A 22,842-nucleotide genomic window follows, 5' to 3' on the forward strand; every position below is an offset into this window, starting at 1 on the left:
CATTTTTTGACGGATTTGGATCCGCAGCCGTTCGGCCTGTTCATTTACTCCGCGGATTTCCACGGATCAATCTCTAAAAGGTGGTTCATGTTTTGCGGATTTTTAATTATTATTACCAATCTAATCCGCGGATTCAGCAATCCTTTGGTGGATTCTTAAGATTCCCCTAACGTATTGCTGAATCCACAGATTGGATTCTACAAATCTGTCAACAGATTGTATTCAATGACAAATTTTAATTGAAAACCGACCAAATCCATCAACGGATTTTACACCGCGAAACGGATGTTGGGGGGGAAATGCGAGAAAATTTTGGAAACGGATTTGTTCAATCTTTTGGCAAAAACATGTTAAGCCTGCAACCACGTTAAGGAAGACCCTTACAGCAAGTACCTACACTATCATTATTTTTTTACTGTCTAAGAGGTTCAAATTTAGAAGAACTATATGTGATATGTGTAAGCTAAATGCCCGTTTAAACTTATTTAAAAAGATAAAAGTTTCCTAAGAAATAGTGAAAAGATATTAAAACAAATATGGAAGAAAAATTATGTACAGTACAGTATACTTCCTATCCCAAGCTTATTGCTGCAGCAAAGGTTATCACCACCTTTTCTCCTGAGGGGAAGAAATCTCTCAATGACTACTACAACTTTCTGTTTGTATTTGGACTTGCTGATTAAATAGAGGTGGGATTAGTGACCTTAAACTAAGGAGGATCTACATACCTCATAATACTGTGGTACTTTTTGAGTTTGCTAAGATTGTGTGGGTCTAATTGTAAATTGTTGGGAGGCAACAAGTATTGGTCAAAAGATTGAACTAAATGACCCATACTTATGAGAGGAAAAAACATATAGAAATGAATCAAATAATTTGTCATGTTGGATGTGCATTGGGGGATTCTTTGTTCACTGCTGTATTTTTGAGGTCCCTTTCCCGGTAGCGCTGCAGTTGGCACAATTAATATAAAAAATATAATACTGTGGGACAGGGTTTTGAGCTTGCTAAGACTGTGCGTCTAATTATGACAAGAGCAGATATATGTATACTCTTTGGGTTCTTCTGCTTAAGAAGGGAGCAAGGCTGTCAAAGGCTTGATCAGGTATCCCTGCAACAGTTTCAGCCTGTGCAATAGGAAGTAGCGGAGGAAGAAAGTCTGGAGCAGCAACGAAAAGCTGCAGCTTTAAAAATTGAACAGCACCCAGATGATTAGAAGTGAAAACCTGCTTTATTGGGACATACAAAAGATGGTAATCGGTGCCATAGGAAGCTATGGTCAACTGTGTCGAAGGCAATTGAGAGGTCCAATAGGATGAGAATTAATGGAGATCATCTGTTCATAGAAGTCAGCAAGTCATGGTGAGTTAAGAGTTTCAGTGCTGTGAAGTCTTCTGAAGCCAGATTGATTTGTATCCAGAATGTTATTGTCTTCTAGGTGGGCTTATAGTTGGAGCTCTATAACCTTTTCTATGACCTTGGAGACAAATGGAAGCATGGATACAGGTCTGAAACTGTTTAGGTGGGAGATTTATTGTGTCTATTTCTTGAGAATGGGCCAAACTAAGAGAGATTTCAGGTTGTCCGAGAACTTGCTCTGCTTTCTCTCTCACAAAAGCCATATTTCAGGGTATGGAATCTCTTCTTAGAAAGACTTGTCAAATTGTTTGCATACTCTCACTTAGGTGTATTTTGTTTCGTGATTAACAAAGGGTCAATTTTGCTGGCTCTGCAACCTCATGTGACAGGTTTGCACTACTCTAGGACTTTGCTCATTTTTGTTCCTTTTCAGGCTTTTTGGGACACCTTTTTTCTGTTTGAAATAAATAATCTGGTCGGTTGTCAAGTTCAGTTCCCATCTTTTGAGACTGTTTGGTAAAATATCAGTGCAAATTGAATCCAAGATTCCACCTACAGTATCTAACCCAGTGAAATTACCAGCATGTGGTTGGCATTAATTAATCCCTGAGCGCCTTGCCTCTACCAAGAAGGCCCATATTTTAGATTATTTTGTCCTCAGCGAAGATGGTCAAAGTGTTTTCATTGCGCCTTCAACCAGGATGGAGAGTGTAATTAGTTGCACCTGTTTCTGGCCATTAAATAGCAGCCATTCACTCCTAGCCAGTTCCCAAGCAAAGTATCTGATCCCTTGTACTCCTGAACTACAGTTGGTTCCAGACAGATATTCTGCCCTGAACCTTTGCCTCTCCTGAACCTTTGCTGAACTTGGATTCTGCTGGCTCTTCTCCTCGACATTGCTGCTGCACCCTGCTTTGATCTTAGAACCGTGACCCCAACTACACCGCTGTACCATGCCCCTACATGTGAACCGGACTTGTATCCTTATCAGGACTTAGCCCTGCCGCCTCTGGTGAGTCTCCCCATCCTGCCTCATCGCTGTAATTCGGCCCCCTGGTCTTAGACGAGCATCATCACAGTGAGACATTGGGAGGTGTGGCTTCAGATGCAAGAGATCAGTGGAAGCCAGAAGAAACAACTTACCATGGTACCCCAAGAAGAGAAGCAGCCCTGACACCATTGACAGTAATGTCAACTTGGACAGGGACACCGGCCTTCCCTATATCCTAGTGAGATATCTGGCTGAGAGGTGGTTCTCTCTGCAATCCCAACCATGTTTTCCCCAGTCCCTTCAACATCCCCCAGGGAATGTAAGGGTGAAAACAATTGCAGTGCCACTGGATGATACCCTATGTTTTCTGATTATTTCCCTGATGTTTTTAGTAATTTTGTGGTACATTTATTTGAGGCTGGTATAATAATGTTTTATAAAGTGATTTATAAAGTGATTTATAAGTTGATAAGCACCGACATAATATGTATGTATATATTCATTAATGTAAATATGCATCTGGTGAGTACTGGAATTGTATAATGTGCGCCTTCATAGTGGCAACAAGGTGATAGGAACTGCTGCGTAAATGTGACTATTGTGTGATGGCATTTTATACCCCACAGGGGAAGGTGTAGATGAGTAGTAAGAGACTTAAGGCCACTTGGGCATAAACCCATAGAAGAGGGCATTTCACTGGAAGAGGGAATTGGTGACAGGATTCCTTGGGTGTAGTTGGGAAATGTAAAGAAGAGCCAGGCTCCTACTGGTGAGGTTCTATTCCCTGGATTCAGAGATGAGCCCATTGTTGCCATAGCATTGTTGTGCCCTACTGGCCACACATGTAATGCATTTGACCTCTACAGTATACCAGAATTTTTAAATAGTTTTTGCAATAAAAACTTTTTCAAGGCTATATTTGTAACATTGAGATATGATGGTGTCTATGTATCCAGGCAATTGTGGGGCTAAAAAAATCCAATTGAAATTCATGATTTCTTAGGATTTGTTGTTTGGTACATCTGGTGCAGCTTATTTGTCCCACGTTTGACACGTAGACCCTTTAATGCCATTTTTCTAAATATTCATGACACCAGATTGGGCATTTCTAAAAACTTTTTAAAACAAAACTGCTTGTTTTCATTGGGGAAGGTCATTCTGTATTAAAGATGTAAATTTCATGCACAAAGCTAGATGCTGATGAGATCTGTTTTTGTAGATAATCGTCAGTAAAGACATTTTTCATAATGTCAATGTGAAATAAATTAAAATGTTCATCTTCATATGGCTGGCTCCATTGCATTAAAATAAATGTTGCAAGCTCATTTAATTAGTATAGTTAGGAATGTCTCTTCTCTGCTTCACTGACTCTCCAAATCACAAGTTAATTTGTCAAACTCAGACCATTGTTTTTCCTTCATTCTTCATTACTGCAAAGACAGCCACATTTAAATAAATGTTTATGGTACAGAAAGCAGAGCGGTGAGCTACACCAAATATTTTAATAAGCCCGTATTAAGAAGATAGAGTATATATGGCAACTGCGTTTCTATCTTCCTTGGTTTTTGTTTGTGTTGTTGCTACTGGATATTTGGCTAACCAGAGAGGTAAAGAATTAAGCCGTTTACTGTTACAGATGATGTAGTGTTCACCATTTTTCATGCTGGCAGCTTCATGCACAGTTTTGTTCTGCATTTTCAAAGACAAATGATGACAAAAGATACAATCACTATAAATTACCTTAATCAAATCTTTCTATTCAAAACCTGTTGAGATGCTTTATCAATTAGTCAGCGTTTGCTACTTTTATGAATACAGCTCTTGACTAAAAAACCATTTGCATGCTGCTTTCCCGACTGGTGGTAATATTGCATTAAATACACTGAATAGATTAGAAAAGAAATCTTAGAGGACTTACATTATGCCGGGTGGGAGAAACCATAGGACCAAATAAAACCCTTCCATGTGAATGTTAATTAAGGAGCCTCGTAGTTACATAGCTAGCAAACATATTTTGATGGAAGGGCCAGAACATTGAAAGTGTAATAGAATAAGTCAAAAGGATAGTTCTCACGGGTTTACATTAAATAGATGTTAACATTACAGCTACTTTGAGACTTATTTGAAAAATGTTGTAGTTACATTTTTATTTTCTGATAGTAAATAGATATAGACACTATTGATATAAATTGCACCATTTGTGCTTCGTGCTGCAGTATTTAAAATGTGAGTTACTGTATAACATTTTTCCAAAACTCTCATCTGTCCACTGATGCTAGAAAACGTATTGTTCTGCAGTGGATTGTTCTCACACATTGCCATGCTATATTCTGCTGTCGTTTATGATATATTTGATGTTTTATTATATGTGTGGGGAACATACATAAATTACAGAAATTGTTGGCATGGTTAACCATTGAGAGAACCAAGTGTTACCACTGGCGCTTATTTCCAATTAGTGCAGTTCTTAAAATAAGAAAGCAGTGAACTTCTAATTGTGCGTTGTTATAGATATTAAAAAAATGACTGGTAGTGATTAAGTTCATCACTCATAACACTTAAAGGTGAACTACAAGTGTAGAAATAAATACACCTACAGTATCACAATGTGTATAGCAACCCAGCTTTCAGAAATTATATATTGAAAATGTTGATTGCGGCTCTAACTCTTGGGTGGATTGCCTTTTCAATCACATTATGCAGATGTCCAGGTCATGGGGAGCGCAGGTCAATATAAAAGTATAGAAAAACACATAATGGAGTTTCTGTGAGACCTGGACGCCGATACAGTGCTCTTCCTGCTGATTATCCAGGGACACAACCCGGAAGTGTGGGAGCCAGATAGTGAGACGCGGAGGAGAGGAGCTGAGAGAACGCCGTCGATCCCAGTTCCCTGTGTTGCTTCATGCTTTTAATGATTTGACACCATGGGGGCTATGCACTAAGCTCCGTGCTTTTGCTGAAAAAAAAGCACGTCCGATAAAAAGTGAAGCCGGAGACGCGATTCACTAAGGCCTTGAGCCGATTTTCTATTGTACATGCTCAAAACAGCCACAGTGTACGTGTTGTTTTTTTCCCCCCTGCTAGCGTTCTTAAACTTCACTTACGCTAGCTGATAGAAAAAAAAGCCGTTGGAACATTTGCATGGAGATTTGCCATCTCCATGCAAGGCTGATACAGGCGATCATACACAAAACAAATACATTTTAATAATAGTGTACACGAGCAGGGGGTCTCCGGACCTGAACTGCATTGGTTTCAGGTCCGGGGCCCCCCTACTTCAGGAGATTCAGGCCCCATCATGGGCCTGGGGTATTAACCCTGTATGTAAAATAATAAATCATGTATTTAAGGGGGGGCACAGGGCGTGGGTTATGTATTTAATAAATATAATGATGTTTATTGTGGGGCTGTGTATTGTTTTTATTGTGGGTACTGGGGGTGGGGGAAGGGGGTATTGGCCCCAAGGGTATGTGGGTAGGCCTCCCGCCTGGGTAGTGGGTGAGGGTGGTTATGCCTCACGGGATGGGTAGTGGGGGAGGGTATTTAGGCCTCCCGAGTGGTGGGTGAGGGGGGTTAACCCCTTAATGACTGTAGCGGTTAATGACCACTAAGGTGATTAAGGGGTTAGGGGACATTACATTGGCTATTTTGATTGTTTTGTATGTTTTGCAGAACCGGAGGGACATGGGCAGGATGAAGATGAGGATGAAGACGGCCTTCATCGTGGGTGCCTGGAAAAGGTAAGTGTAATATGTATTTTTTTGTAATTTATATGTATTTTAAATGGGCAAATGCATTATTATCCATATGTGGATAATAGTAATTTTGCCCATTACTGTATTGTATGTGTTAGGGGGCGGGGGGAGGGGGGTGTATTTAGTTAGAAATATTGTTTATTTTTTTGGAGGCACAACATTGGTACCGCGGGGACCCCGGGACAGCCGCGGGGACCCCCGCACTCCCGCGGGAACCCCCGCTTGGTGAGCCGGGGACCCCCGGGCCCCCGTGGGGTCAGCCGGGGACACCCGCGGGACCTCCGGCTTCCCTCGGGGACCCCCCGCGGGGTCAGCCGGGGACACCCGCCGGCCTGTTGTATGGGTATTGCGCATGCGAAAATGTAAACAAAGAAATTTTTCAAAGTCCAGCTTTTTTATCACCTGCCTTTAGCTGGCGAGCTTTGTTGAACGCAACTTTCGCGTACGATAAGTTTGCGTAGCTTAGTGAATCCCGGATAAGGGCAGGATTCAGCACAAACAGCTGATCGTACAAGCAAATTTGGACTTTCCTGAAAAAAGCCAGTTTTAGAACGCAAAGTGCCTGTTTACGCGGCTCTGTGAATCGCGTTCGGCGGAACATCACGTTCTCAGAGCACTTTGCGTTCTTAAAACGACTTAACACTGCTTAGTGCATAGCCCCCTATGTGAGTGTTCAATTTTTATTTGTTTTACATTGATAAATATATTTTTACGGTCTGCACTATTGGGTCCTTTACCTTTATTTTGCAAAGGGTCTTCCACTATAAGAGCGACCAGGGTTCACAGCCACATACCACTGCCACTGATTTGGAACATGCTAAAAATAATGGGGAATATGTGAGTGTAGCGCTGCTTCCACCCTTCTCCCCCCCCGCCCTTAAAGGAGACTTGCCCTGGCTACTGGTGTATGGTGGTGTGTTTTACCTGTTTGTTCACAGGAGGGCTGAGGGTCCGCGATGGTGTTGGGACAACAGGACATGCTTTTTATGTAGATGCTTCAGTTCAGTCTCTGCAGTGCTAGCGCCTCCATCCACCACAGGCTCCAGGAGTGCTGGAGGCAGTCCCTATGGTAGAATCCATCCATACTCCCCCTGATTGATTGTAAACTCAGGCCAGGAGTATATTGAAACAGAATCTCTTTATTTGGCATCCACTGCATACAGTCTAGTCATAGAGTGAATACTCTTCTTGGTCCAAGACCTCTGGATGGTCCCTAGCAAATATTGCTTTGAGCCTTGTCACAGTCCCCTAGGGGGAGACACAGCTTGCAACTCCCAGTACTAGAGTCAGAGCTGCACACTCCTCAGGGAACTGGGGAGAACTCTCACACAGACTCACTACAATGTAGGTATGCCTCTTCCTTAGAGCAGAAGGGGAGGGCACAAGGTCTGCACACAGGATTGGGCAACACACAGACCAAGTCCAACCTCCACTCCTGCCACTCAAGGAAGCTGCAGGGGGAGGGGTAAACCCAATATGGGCCTAACACTACATGCATCTACAAGGCTTACGTGTTAGGGAGGGCAGATGAGTAGCCACAACCAACCATGGCAACATGAGTATATCCCCTGTGGATTTATGTACTCAGTGCACAGAATTGTCACAGACGTATTGCACTGTTATGTTTTTCTATACTTTTTATATTGACCTGTGCTCGCCATGACCTGCAAATGGTTAATCATTGGCATTGATATATTTTGAGACATTTTTTTGCAATGCTTCATTTTTCATTTGTCTTTAGTGCAAAATGTATTATCTGCATTAGACAAATGGTGCAAATGAAGGGTAACCACTACCTTATAATATTATAATCAGCCAACACAGCACAACTGGTATGCATCATGACACTGATATTTACATAGTTACTGTAGGGATCCGTGACCCCCAGCGCGCTCGGCGCGTCGTCCACTTACCCCAACCCGCATCCAGGTGTCCCGCTTCCTCCTCCTTCTGCAATACATCTCCCGTGCCTGCTGGTACCAGCCGTCAGCCTAGGGGAACGTGCACATCCTGCGCTGCAGATAATGCCATCCCCGCAGGGCCCACCTCCATTCGTCAGCCTTACTCCCCACACCTGTGGCTGTCATCGGACCGGCCAACTACAGCCAGGCATACTGGTGAGTCCCTCTCACAGCCTGCTCTTCATTGGACGTTACTCCCTATATATGCTGAGCCTGCCTTCTGGCAAATTAGCTGAACATATAATTTCCTTGTGCGAATTGCTTACTGCGATTCCTGCCTCCTTGTTCTGTCTTGTGACTCTGGTTCCTAGCTCTCCTCTTGTCTGACCTTGGCTTTCATCTGGACTCCGCTCTTCTATACTCCTGACCCCGGCTTACCACGACGATCTGCACCTCTCCAATCCCGACCTCCGCAAGTACCTTTGACTATTCTGACCTCTTTAACCCCGACCCGGCTACCTTGACCAATCTACACTCCAGACGCGTCCTCGCAGCTGGAGGTTGGTGTTATATCAAATCCCCACCTCGGCCCCGCAGTCACGCCCTGTTTGTGGTGAGCACTTTGTTACAGTTACATAGTAGAAGAGGTTTAAAAAAAGACATATGTCCATTGAGTTTAACATATGTTAAATTTAGATGACAGAGACTCGTCTTATACAGTATTTATATTTACAGTATACTGATCCAGAGGAAAGCAAAGAAAAAACCCCAGTGAAACATTATCTAATTCCTTCCTGACTCCAATAATGGCAATCAGATTTCTCCCTGGATCAACATTCTTCCCATGTTTACATATTTGGGATATCTCTGTATATCTTTCCTTTCTAAAAAGATGTCTAAACCTTTCTTAAAGATATATATTGTATCTGCTATCAGTCTGGGTAATGAATTGTACATTTTAACTGCCTTTACTGTAAAGAACCTTTTCCTTTGTAGTTGGTGAAATCTTCTTCCCTTCAAATTAAGGGATGACCATGTATTGTTTGTACAGGCATACCCCGCAATAACGTACGCAATGGGACCGGAGCATATATGTAAAGTGAAAATGTACTTAAAGTGAAGCACTACCTTTTTTCACTTATCGATGCATGTACTGTACTGCAATCCCATATACGTGCATAACTGATGTAAATAACCAATGTGTAACAGGCCCTATAGTCTCCCCGCTTGCACACAGCTTCGGTACAGGTAGGGAGCTAGTATTGCTGTTCAGGACGTGCTGACAGGCGCATGCGCGAGCTGCCGTTTGCCCATTGAACGATATGTCCTTACTCGCGAGTGTACTTAAAGTGAGTGTCCTTAAACCGGGGTATGCCTGTACTGCCTTTGGGATGAATAGTTCTTCTGAAAGTTCCTTGTATTGACCCTGTATATATTTGTACTTAATTATCATATCCCCTCATCTAATTTAGCTAACTTCTCCTCATAAATCAGATTTTTCCATCCCCTTTATTCTCTTCACTTTTTCTATTTCCATAATGTATTTTTTTATGGAGTGGTGCCTAAAAATATGCTTCATATTCAAGGTGTGGTCTTACTAGGGATGTACACAGTGGCAAAATTATGATTTTTTTCCCCTTCCATCCATACCCTGTTTTATGCAGGATAATATCTTATTTGCCTTTGCAGCTACTGTCTGACATTGAGCACTATTGCTAAACCTGCTACTCAGGGGTGGATTTACAAATCTGCTGCCCTTACGCACTTACCTGGTACCACGATCCTCCTTCATACCGCCCTCCTCCCTCTTCAGCACCTTGGGGTCAAATTGTGCTGTGTGACGTCTCAGCGTCATTTGACGCTGCAACGCTGAAGGAGGAGGGCGGCACGAAGGAGAAGGTAAGAACTTTACAGAGGCCCTATGCTCTTCCCCGCCAATCATTGGGGAAGAGAGTAGGGCCTCTGTATATGGGGGGGAAGGGAAATTTGCTGCCCCAAAATGTTGCCGGCCTGGGCCTATCGGGCCTAATGGGAAATTCACCACTGCTGCTATCTACAAGTACTCCTAAATCATTCACCATCAATGATTGACCTCATTTTGGGCCTCATGCAGTAAGCCCCGATAAGGCTTTTTCGGCATTTTATAGCCGTTTTTTGCCCTCCTGATTCAGTAAGCCCCGATAAGTGGGAATTATCGGCAACTTTTCTTCCGAAAAAATTTTTTTCGCCACCCGGCTGCCGATAAGCCACTTATCGGGACTTTTTTTTCCCGCCTGAATTCAGTAAGCCCCGATCAGCTTTTTGGTGCTGATCGGCAGGCCAGATTGGAGATTTTATGGCCAATCCAGCCCGCCAACTAAAGTTGGCAACTTGCTGAAGGAGAAGCATCGGCAAGGGCGACACTTAGGAAAAATCAGCCCTTTTTCCTGCCTGTGATTGATGCTGGGGGTCTCCGGAGCTGATATCCGCACCGGAGCCCCCCGGCATGCATCCGAGGCAGGAAAAAGGCATTTAAAAGCCACTTCATTACCTTAGCGGCTAACCGCTAAGGCAATGAAGGGGTTAACCCACCGTGCCAGCGTTATTGTGGGTAGCGGGGATGGGTGAGGGGGGTATTTGGCCCTGGGTGTGAGTTTAGGACTTGCGGGGGGGATGCGGGGGCACTTAACCCCTTCACGACCGTAGCGGTTAATACCGCTACGGTCCTGAAGGGGTTAAGGCCTCCCGCTACCCACCCGCAAGCCCTAAACAACCACCGTTGGGGCTAATGCCCCCTTCACACACCCCCACTACCCACAATAATAAAAAAAACACACCCCAGCCCCACAATAACGAATTAAATAAATAATTAAATAATTATATATATATATATATATATATATATATATACCCAACAACACCTATACCCCCCTAACATACAGTATAGTAATGGGCAGAATGACTATTATCCACAAATGGATAATAGTGCAGTTGTCCATTTACAATACATACACAACAATAAAGACTTTAAATACATATAGCACTCACCCATGTCCCACTGCCACGATGAAGGCCATCCTCATCTTCATCCTGCCCATGCCCCATCCGCTTCTGCAAAACAAACACAAGAATTACAACATCCAAATTAATGTCCCCTAACCCCTTAATCACCATAGCGGTTATTAACCGCTACAGTTATTAAGGGGTTAAGCCACCATCACCCACATACCCTCCCCCACAAAGCCCCCCAACCACCCTCACCCAATACCCACAGGGGAGTCCTACCAAATACCCTTGGGCCTAATACCCCCTCCCCCAGCACATACAGTACAATAATGTGCCAAATAACTATTATCCACATAGGGATAATACATTATTTGGCCATTATTAAACACATTCAATAATGTTAAAATGTAAAGAAACTTGTACTAACCTCATCAATAAGAAGTCTCCGTCGCCAGCATCATCCTTGGGGTCCGTTGCCAACATTAGAAATAGCCACAACATTTCAATATCATTAACATAACACTGAACCCCTTAATCACCTTATCGGGTACTAACCTGAAAGGTAATTAAGGGGTGAAGCCATCCTGCAATGCCTACAACAGTTATGCATAACATCCTCAGTGAAATAAAAACCAATTGCCTAACCAAATTCCATTTAATCATTCAATCTGTAGGCTCACATGCCTCATAAAACATTGCATTTACAGTGTATACATGTAGCATAACATGTAAACTGCATGTACACGCTGCAAATCAATGTTAACAATACAATAATGCCACTCAAATCGCCATACATCACAAGAAGTATATTATTTAATACAATAAACTCACCATCAATGAATTACCACACATCAATTACATCCCTAAACAATTAAAATACTATCCATACCAATTACACAATGAACTAAAGCTATCCTAACAGAGAACAACTTCAAAACATAGTCAAAAGTACACCAACAATTACAATATAATAAAGCAAGGCTTTCCATATCCTACTGTACGGCCTGGAAGCCCAAAACTTACATCTGTCTAAAAATAAAATACATTTAGCACACATCAATGCATAGCCACAATGATTAACAATACAGAATTAGAAGCTTTAACAACACTATCATGTCTTACCCTGTATATATATCTGTACACATACATACAGACATACATACAGTGGGAAGAAATGATATGCATTGTAAAAAATGAAAACATGAAAAAGCAACACAAAAAACAGTTACATTAAGTACATTTCTTTATTTAACTTACCATTACTTGCCCCCACCGACTCCCGTTGATCAGCTTACTCACGAACCAATCCACGACACCATCCACGACACCATCCAGGAACAAATCCACGACACAATCCAGGAACAAATCCACGAACCAAACCAGGAACCAATCCAAGAACAAGTGCAGGAACCAATCCAGGAAGCAAGCCACGAAGAAATCCAAGAAACAATCCACGACACGATCCAGGAACAGGAACCCATAAAAGAAAAAAAACATAACAAATTAAACATTAAAATAATAAAACATGACAATCAAGGGTTGTACTAGTTTTATTCTTAGTGAATCTGTATTACAATACCTTGTTCCGGGGTCTTCTTGACGTCCGGTGCCACGCCCTGGTCTTCAATCTTCAGGAGGAGGTCCGTCCTCCTCGGCATCTGCCTTCAAAATGAGACGACATAGGCTTTTATAGGCCTATGACGTCACATTTGTCGTCATATGGTTCCCACGGCCCTGATTGGGCCGTGAAAACCATGTGTTTTGGCCGATGTAAAAAAATTGATGACGTCACTTAAAGGCAATGCCAGCACAGCCAATCAGAATGGCTTTGCTGCTATTGCCTTTAAGAAAACGTCATGAAATGACACATGGCCGGACTCACATGGTACTTGAACCAATCAGAGTAGGGATGGAGTTCCCACGCTCTGATTGGCTGGCTTACCATGTGAGTCCGGCCATGTGTAATTTCATGACGTTTTCTTAAAGGCAATAGCAGCAAAGCCATTCTGATTGGCTGTGCTGGCATTGCCTTTAAGTGACGTCATCAATTTTTTTACATCGGCCAAAACACATGGTTTTCACGGCCCAATCAGGGCCGTGGGAACCATATGACGACAAATGTGACGTCATAGGCCTATAAAAGCCTATGTCGTCTCATTTTGAAGGCAGATGCCGAGGAGGACGGACCTCCTCCTGAAGATTGAAGACCAGGGCGTGGCACCGGACGTCAAGAAGACCCCGGAACAAGGTATTGTAATACAGATTCACTAAGAATAAAACTAGTACAACCCTTGATTGTCATGTTTTATTATTTTAATGTTTAATTTGTTATGTTTTTTTTCTTTTATGGGTTCCTGTTCCTGGATCGTGTCGTGGATTGTTTCTTGGATTTCTTCGTGGCTTGCTTCCTGGATTGGTTCCTGCACTTGTTCTTGGATTGGTTCCTGGTTTGGTTCGTGGATTTGTTCCTGGATTGTGTCGTGGATTTGTTCCTGGATGGTGTCGTGGATGGTGTCGTGGATTGGTTCGTGAGTAAGCTGATCAACGGGAGTCGGTGGGGGCAAGTAATGGTAAGTTAAATAAAGAAATGTACTTAATGTAACTGTTTTTTGTGTTGCTTTTTCATGTTTTCATTTTTTACAATGCATATCATTTCTTCCCACTGTATGTATGTCTGTATGTATGTGTACAGATATATATACAGGGTAAGACATGATAGTGTTGTTAAAGCTTCTAATTCTGTATTGTTAATCATTGTGGCTATGCATTGATGTGTGCTAAATGTATTTTATTTTTAGACAGATGTAAGTTTTGGGCTTCCAGGCCGTACAGTAGGATATGGAAAGCCTTGCTTTATTATATTGTAATTGTTGGTGTACTTTTGACTATGTTTTGAAGTTGTTCTCTGTTAGGATAGCTTTAGTTCATTGTGTAATTGGTATGGATGGTATTTTAATTGTTTAGGGATGTAATTGATGTGTGGTAATTCATTGATGGTGAGTTTATTGTATTAAATAATATACTTCTTGTGATGTATGGCGATTTGAGTGGCATTATTGTATTGTTAACATTGATTTGCAGCGTGTACATGCAGTTTACATGTTATGCTACATGTATACACTGTAAATGCAATGTTTTATGAGGCATGTGAGCCTACAGATTGAATGATTAAATGGAATTTGGTTAGGCAATTGGTTTTTATTTCACTGAGGATGTTATGCATAACTGTTGTAGGCATTGCAGGATGGCTTCACCCCTTAATTACCTTTCAGGTTAGTACCCGATAAGGTGATTAAGGGGTTCAGTGTTATGTTAATGATATTGAAATGTTGTGGCTATTTCTAATGTTGGCAACGGACCCCAAGGATGATGCTGGCGACGGAGACTTCTTATTGATGAGGTTAGTACAAGTTTCTTTACATTTTAACGTTATTGAATGTGTTTAATAATGGCCAAATAATGTATTATCCCTATGTGGATAATAGTTATTTGGCACATTATTGTACTGTATGTGCTGGGGGAGGGGGTATTAGGCCCAAGGGTATTTGGTAGGACTCCCCTGTGGGTATTGGGTGAGGGTGGTTGGGGGGCTTTGTGGGGGAGGGTATGTGGGTGATGGTGGCGTAACCCCTTAATAACTGTAGCGGTTAATAACCGCTATGGTGATTAAGGGGTTAGGGGACATTAATTTGGATGTTGTAATTCTTGTGTTTGTTTTGCAGAAGCGGATGGGGCATGGGCAGGATGAAGATGAGGATGGCCTTCATCGTGGCAGTGGGACATGGGTGAGTGCTATATGTATTTAAAGTCTTTATTGTTGTGTATGTATTGTAAATGGACAACTGCACTATTATCCATTTGTGGATAATAGTCATTCTGCCCATTACTATACTGTATGTTGTGTATTGATGCTATGTTTATTGGGGGCATTTGTCCCCAATAAACATGCTACTATGCGTTAACCCCTTCATTGCCTTAGCGGCTATCCGCTATGCTAATGAAGCAGCATTAATGTATTTTAATAATATTGTGCGGAAGCAGGAGGCCCCCTGAGCTGAAGCGCATTTATTTGTGGCTCAGAGACCCCCTGCCTCCCGAGTTACAGGCCCCGGTTTGGGCCATCGGTTACAGTGTGGACGCCATGTTTATTGCGGGGACGCTATAAACATGGTGGCGACACTGCCACCCGATGACACATACCGGGGCCTGTAACTCGGGAAGCAGGGGGTCCCTGCTCCACAAAGCAATGCGGTTCAGCTCAGGGGACCCCCTGCTCACTGTACAGTATAATTAAAAAGACATTCATGCTGCTTCATTACCGTTGCACATAGCCGCCAAGGTAAGGAACGAGTCTTTATTGATGTGTGTGTGTTTTATTTATACTGTACATGTGCAGAGGGTCTCCGGAGCAGAACAGCGTTGGTTTGAGGTCCGGGGACCCCCTGCCCCCCGAGATACAGGCCCCTTTATGGGGTGCCGGTATCCCTCTGGTTTGTTTACAGGTCGCGGTCACGTGATCGGGACCTTTAAACGCCGAGGGATACCGGCACCTCATAAAGGGGCCTGTATCTCGGGGGGCAGGGGGTCCCCGGACCTCAAACCAACGCGGTTCAGCTCCGAAGACCCCCTGCACATGTACACTATGAATAAAAGTTGTTTTTAAATACTTTTTTTGGTGCCGAAGTTTGCGCTGAGAGAGCGGCTTGTCTCTCTCAGCTGCAAACATCTATCGGCACCAAAGGCTTATCGGGAGCCTTATCGGGAGCCAGGCTGTATCGCCACAGCTCATCGGCAGCTTTGCTTTCGCAGTGCTTCAGCAGGGATCGGAAGGATTCGGCCCTTACTGAATACTGCGAGGGCAAATCGCCCAAAAAAAACATTTTCGCAATTCGTGCCGAAAATTTTGTATCGGGGCTTACTGCATGAGGCCCTTTGTCCCATTTCATTTCTAAGTAAGCCTGTTTATTCTTGCTTCTCAAATACATAACCTTACACTTATTTATATTAAACATCATCTATCATTTAACCTGCCCAAGTTTCCAGTTTATGACAGTCTTTCTGTAGAGAAATGACATCCTGCTCTGATTTTACTACCTTACACAATTTAGTGTAATCAGCAAAGATGGAGACGTTGCTGTCTATGGCAACCTCAAGTTTGTTAATAAAAATGTAAAAAAGCAGGGGTCCCAGAACCGAACCTTTAGGTACTCCACTTGCAACTTTAATCCAACCTGAAAAGGTTCCATTTATGACCATTTTCTGCTGTTCATCCTTCAACCAGTTTCCAATCCAGTTGCAAATATTTTTACCCATTTTGGGTAAAATTTCCTTTTATTTTGAACACTTAATTGTTGTGTGTCACCATATCAAAAGCCTTAGCAAAATGTAAGTAGTCCCCTTCAACTGCATTACTCTGGTCTAAATTCCTCCTTACCTCCTCAAGGAAACTAAGGTTAGTTTGGCATGACCTAGCCCTCCTAAATCAATGCTGACTATTACTAATAATTGTGTTAGCTATTAGGTATTCCTGAATATTATCCTGTACTAAGCTTTCAAATATCTTCCCCACTATTGATGTCAGGCTTACAGATCTGTAATTCCCATGTTGTTTGTGATCTAGCTTCTTTTTAAATATAGTTACAGTACCATGTCTGCTTTACGCCAACAGTGCTTGGTGCTTTATTTACCTTCATTTTATTAAGCCACCTTTGCAATTTCTTCCTCTGTTAACAAAATGTTAGTTTATATTGAGGTTGTGGCTTCCTCCTATTACAATATTTTTGCAATTGAGTCCTCCTTGGTAAATACAGAAGTAAACAATGTATGTATTACCTCAGCCTTCTCCTTATCTCCAATATGCCTGTTCATCTCACACTGAATGGGTCCTATAGTCTCTTTTCTAATATTGTTGTTATTAATGTACTTAAGGAACTTTTAGGGTTGATCTTACTTTCTATTGCTATCTTTTTCTTGTTTTCAATTTTTACTAATTTGATTGCCCCTTTGCAACTTTTGTTACATTCCTTATAATTCTGATACGATGCCGCCGTCCCTTCTGATTTTAAGAATCTAAATACCTGCCTCTTCTTTTCCATTTCCTCCCCTACCTGTATATTTAGCCCCAATGGTTTAGATTGGTTTATTTTATATTTAGTGTACTTATCTAAAACTCTTTTAAAGACTGACCATTTTTCTTCTGTATTTTATTCTGAAAGAAATTCATCCCAATTTATTCCTTGTAGACTCTTCCTTAGTTTACTAACATAGGCCTTTATAAAATAAAGTCTTTGTTGATCCCATATAAAATGTTTTTGTTTTGTTTATTTCAAATGATACCATGCTATGATCACTGTTATCCCAAATGTTCGCTGACTTGAATATTTTTTTATTACTTCTACATTGTTTTATATTTCCAATTCCAGTAAGTACCCTCACCTGGTTGGTCCCTCAATAATTTCAGTCATTTAATTGTCTTTTAGTACACCAAAAAAACTGTTTATATTAGTTGTATTGTTAATCCCATCGTTCTACTCCATGTTTGGATATTTAAAATCACCCATTATGCAAACATGACCTAGTTCTGCCGACTTCTCCAGTTGCAAATGTATTTTGGCTTCCTCAATCTCACAGATATTTGGCAGTTTATAGCATATCCCTACAAACATTTATTTTTTTTACTTTTACCTCCACTGCTAATTTCTATCCACAATGTCTCTACATTTTATCAATCTCATCTTCCCTTATAATAAGTTTTTAATCTGGTTTGATAAATAAACATACTCCACCGCCTATTCTATTTGCTCGATCCTTCAGAAAAAGGGAATAACTCTCTAAATGTAGTGCCTTTCATGAGTTTAATCCTGCCATGTTTCAGTAATGCCTATGATATCATACTGCTCCCTTGTAGCTATTAATTGAAGATCCCCCATTTTATCTGCCAGGCTTTTTGCATTAGCAAGCATGCATTTAAGGTTACCAGTCTGTGCTATTGTTAACTTATCTACTCACGCCTTTCTACTCCTATTGATTTTAGTCTGTAGAAGTTTACTAATATTATCTGTATTTAATATGGGTGCCACCCTGCTTGCTATACCCCCTTTGCCCCACTCTACCCCCATGACCCCTTGCTATTTCCCGATTCCTATCTATTCTGTTTAGTCCATTACCTCTTGCTTGTCCCTCCCCGTCCTTCCGAGTTTAAAGTCTCCTCCAACCTTTTTAGCAGACTCCCCCTATCACAGAATATTCTTCTTCGTTGAGGTGCAATTCATCCTTATGTAACACCTTTATCTCCCCCCTAAGGGAGATCTGTAGTACAGTACTTGTAGTTACATGATGTTACTGTGGTGCTGTGTAGCTCACCTGTGGGTCCCCAGGAGGTCTGAGTCTCCGCAGATGGTAGAGGGAGTAGGAAACAGGACAGGATTTCAGTGTTGTTGGTGCAGCGCCTCCATCCTGCAGAGCTCTGCCAGGGGTATTCTCGTCAGGAACCCTCCTAGTAATTCTCACGTCAGGAAGGCAAACAGTTCAATCATTTATTGGCAGACCAGCTCACATCTTCCATCTCATGCAAGAGAGTTACTTGTCACACTGCATTAGTCATGTTATAATTCCATCGCTGCTTGCATGGTGATGACTCCTTGACTAGGCCCCCAGGCAAGTCTCAACCCCCTTACCCCCGAAAGGGGTAAGGGAGAAACCCTACCCACACCCTAAGGAGCAGGCTAGACTGGAACACAGCAGACTAAATTTAGAAGGGAGCCATCTTACCAGGGGAAAGCCCCACTCTTAGGCTCTGGTAAAATGGGCAGCACTCCTCCAGTGAGCCTACCCCCCTCTGATACATGCTCCAACGGTTTTCAGGCTGCACCTGGGAACCGATACAAATTAGCACCTTGCTGAGAAACTCACATGCTGGCCCATATGAGAGGGATTTAACCCTAACACTGCCTGCGCCTTACCAGGACTTACAATGCTAGGGCCAGGAAACACATAGTCAGGGGCACTGGGCTACACTTACTATAAAGATAGCACCTCTTAGTACTCTAACAACCCTAACCCCTCCTTCCTACACACCTTTCTTACCCATACATTAATCTCCCTAATCTCCACCTGTCTCCCTGAGGTAGCGCATAGCACTGGTATTATTTCATAAAATACTACCTTGGATGTCCATGCCTTAAGCTTGCAGCCAAGATCCCCGAAATCATTTTTTAGGACCCTCCATCTTTCTTTAACTTGGCACCAATGACAAACGTGTACCAAGATTGCCTGTTTATTCCTAGCCCCTCACAACAATCTGTCTACCCGATCTGCAATATGCCGAACCCGAGCACCCAGGAGACAACAAACTGCTTGGTTCATGAGGTCACTGCAATAGATTGCCCTCTCTACCCTCCTAATGATTGAGTCTCCTAACATTACAACCTGTCTAGGTCTATGAGTATCCCAAGTCCCCTCTGTGCTAGATGGACTATTCCTGTGGCTGCGAGAGGAATCAGTCTCCCCCTGACTTGATAAAGGATCTACCGGTCCGAAACGCGTAGGAGGTTGTGTGTTTCCCCCTTTGGGTGATGATTTTACTGGTCATGGACTGAAATAAATGGAAATTACCTTTTACCACCTGACTCCCTGGCTGTGCGCTATTTGCTCTTGTTTCTACTCCCCCTGACTTGACTCTCCCATTATCTTCACTAAATCTGGCATATTTGTTGGGATGGGTCAGCTCAGAACTGACCTGCCTCTTCCTCCTCACCCTGCTTCCCTGCTAACTGTTACTCAGCTAACTCTTCAAGGTCCTCAGTCATAGCTCCATCCTCTACACCACTAGTCCCAGCAAGGGCCTGTTCAGTGAGTAATACACTTATTACAAGATTGCAAATGTCCTTCAATGTTGCAAACTGACTCTTCAGATCAGCAATTTGAGGCACCAAAGAGACCACCTGCTCACACTTCCAATAGAAGTATTTCTTCTTGGATCAGCTGCTCCAAGTACACATACATGTGGCAAGATGTGCACTGAGTGGCATTTTCAACCATGCTCATTACTATGGATTATTAACTGCTAACTAACAGATCAGAAAACTAAATTAACTACCTTGTTTAAAACCTCCTTTTTTTCAACTACTGGTTATAACTCCACACTTAATCCAACTGCACTTGAACCAAATTCACACAGCACAGTGCTTATAGGCTCAAGGATTTGTTATACACCTTTGTATATGTAGCAGGAATCCCCCTTTTTACCTCCTGGGGGGAGATCAATGCTTCCCAATGCAGCCTGTGGATCAGCTATCATCTGAACCTTAAAGTGTGAGGGGCTTATTGTTGGAGACCCCACATCTTGGGACCTGCTGCTGTTCTTGCCCTTGCTGGAAAGTGTGGTCTGGTTGGACCTTAAGCCAGGAAGGTATTGTGCACCAACGCAACGGGAGTGGGTAATGCTGCCCTCACACACACATTGGGAGGGATTGCTCGCAGGACACTGGGTTACAGGTGCCCGTGCACCCTGAGTACTATTGGGGCTAACTACACCAGGACCATTACTGTTACAGCAAAGGAGTTATATTATATTTGATTGTGAGTGGGTTATTGGGGTATACCCTAGGTATATGAGTTCATATGAGGAGTCACTCCTATTGCCCAGTAGCATCATAGGTGGAGGCGCTGCACCATATAGAGATATACAGAACACACAGTCACCCCAAGCTCCCTATGAGTGGAGGCTCAGGCCTTCTGTACGCCTGACAAGTAGCACCAGTACCATAGTAGCCGTTGATTCCCTTAGGGTGGGGGAACACCCGTTACATATACATCACAGGCACACACCAATTACTGTAGGTGTATTAAAAATTAACACACACACACCCTCTGCAATCTCTCAAACAAGGCAGTAATAAAGTTTGCTACAAAGTCCTAATACACACACATTCAAAATAAATTAAACCATTGTACACTCTCAAAGCTCACAGATACACCAATATAAATAATTCAAGTACCGATGCTAGCAATACACGGTGCACGCCACTTTCCTTCTGGTTATAACTCTACATTTAATCCAACTGCACTAGAACCAAAATGCAATTCAGTCACACGTTTATACCAGTATTTCAAAAAGGAATAATGAATAATTTTTATCTATGAAATGTTTTACCAGGAAGTAATACATTGAGAGTTACCTCTCGTTACCTGGTATGTCGTGGGCACAGAGTTAAGATGACAAATACTGCTGCGACTCATTTTATTCTAACACATCGCTGGTTTTTCCCTCGTTTTTCCCGATGCACTTCACCGGGAGCATGCCGCATTCATTTTGTGTTCTCAGCCACGGGTCATGCGCGGGTCATGCGCGGTTGACGCGCGGTTGATGCGCTTATTGAGAATGGTTCAGATTTAATAGGTTGCAATTCTTCGCGTGTCCGCCAGATGGCAGATATTCATGAATTGTAATGCGCATGCGCTTCAGTAATGTGTCGACTTGCAGGTGTTTCGTTTAAAAAAGATACCACAGTGTGCTATTGTAAATTGGCCTTGAGACTGAAGGAAGAGGTTGCAATAATGTATCAATTTAGGCTTTTCATATTAAAGAAAGACAAAGACCAGTTTCTGTTACAGTATTCTCCAGAGAGCCGCCGTCATGAGTGTTCAAGTTCAGCCCGTTTCCCAAAAACCCGACAGAAGTTACGCGTATTTGATATGGGCCGCGATTAATGCAACAGATGATAAGATGGCAACAGTTGTTCAAATGTATCAGTATTTTATCGAAAACTATGACTTTTACAAATTTTCGCCAGCTCCTCATACGTGGAAGCGTGCAATAAGGAAAAAGTTATGTAGCGATCCCTGTTTTTATCGTATTGAGCCACAATTTATTGGAGGGTATTGGTGTGTATCATCGGCTTTTTCCTGTACATATCTATGATCATGCAGACGGCAAAAGGCGAAAGGTCGTGTTAAAACCAACTAAGAAACGACAGTCGCTGCCAAGCAATGCACCAGCACCCGCTTCCAATAACGGTCCCACCGTCAGTGACAACCCTTGCTGTCTGTCCAGCACACCTGAGTCGGATTTCGCGTGCAGTTTCGATCAAGCTTGCATGTACCTAAGCAATTTCCAGCCTCATCAGCTGACTACAGGTGTAGTAGTCCCGCTGTCAACTATCGACGTGTATGATCAAGAACACTGGACTGCCAGTTGCCCAGCGCCGGCTCCAGCTGAATGGGAAATTCTATGGTGAGTATTGTTGCCGTATTATTTTCTGTGTTTTTTTTATTTTGACAATACAGTATCAATATTGGTGCGATTCAAAAGTCAAGCGATTCTCCTGTAAGCAATATCATTGGCTGAGCGGCTTCTCCAGTACTGTACTGCAGATACTGAACAATTGGTGGAACGCTAGGCGCATGCGCATTGGAACCTTCTTGAAACGCATATGCGTGTCATTACATCGACGGTAGGTGCATGCGCATGTGAACAGGAGACGCCCCCCCGAGAAAATTATTGGTGTTACTGGCTGGGAACTTCTTTAAGGGGCTGACCATTACAGTAAAACTTTTCTTTTTGTTTTTCATCAGAAAAGAAAGCCGCTAATGGAGGGATTTCGATGGATAATATCGCTTTGTGTAACAATGCCTGCACATTGTTGAATCGGATTTAAAAACCCACGTACCGGAGTCTACAGTTTAGTGGCCGTTGTTATTGATTAGGATAGAATACTGTACCTGAAACAGTATGCTGATGTTTTCCGGCCGTACAGTATACAATACTTTTTTATATACAGTATACTGTGTAATAAACCCGAAAAAATAAAAACTATGCATTTATTCTACATGTATTACAGTACTGTAC

Source organism: Ascaphus truei, chromosome 2 (assembly GCF_040206685.1).
Source record: "Ascaphus truei isolate aAscTru1 chromosome 2, aAscTru1.hap1, whole genome shotgun sequence".
In the NCBI taxonomy this organism is placed as follows: domain Eukaryota; kingdom Metazoa; phylum Chordata; class Amphibia; order Anura; family Ascaphidae; genus Ascaphus; species Ascaphus truei.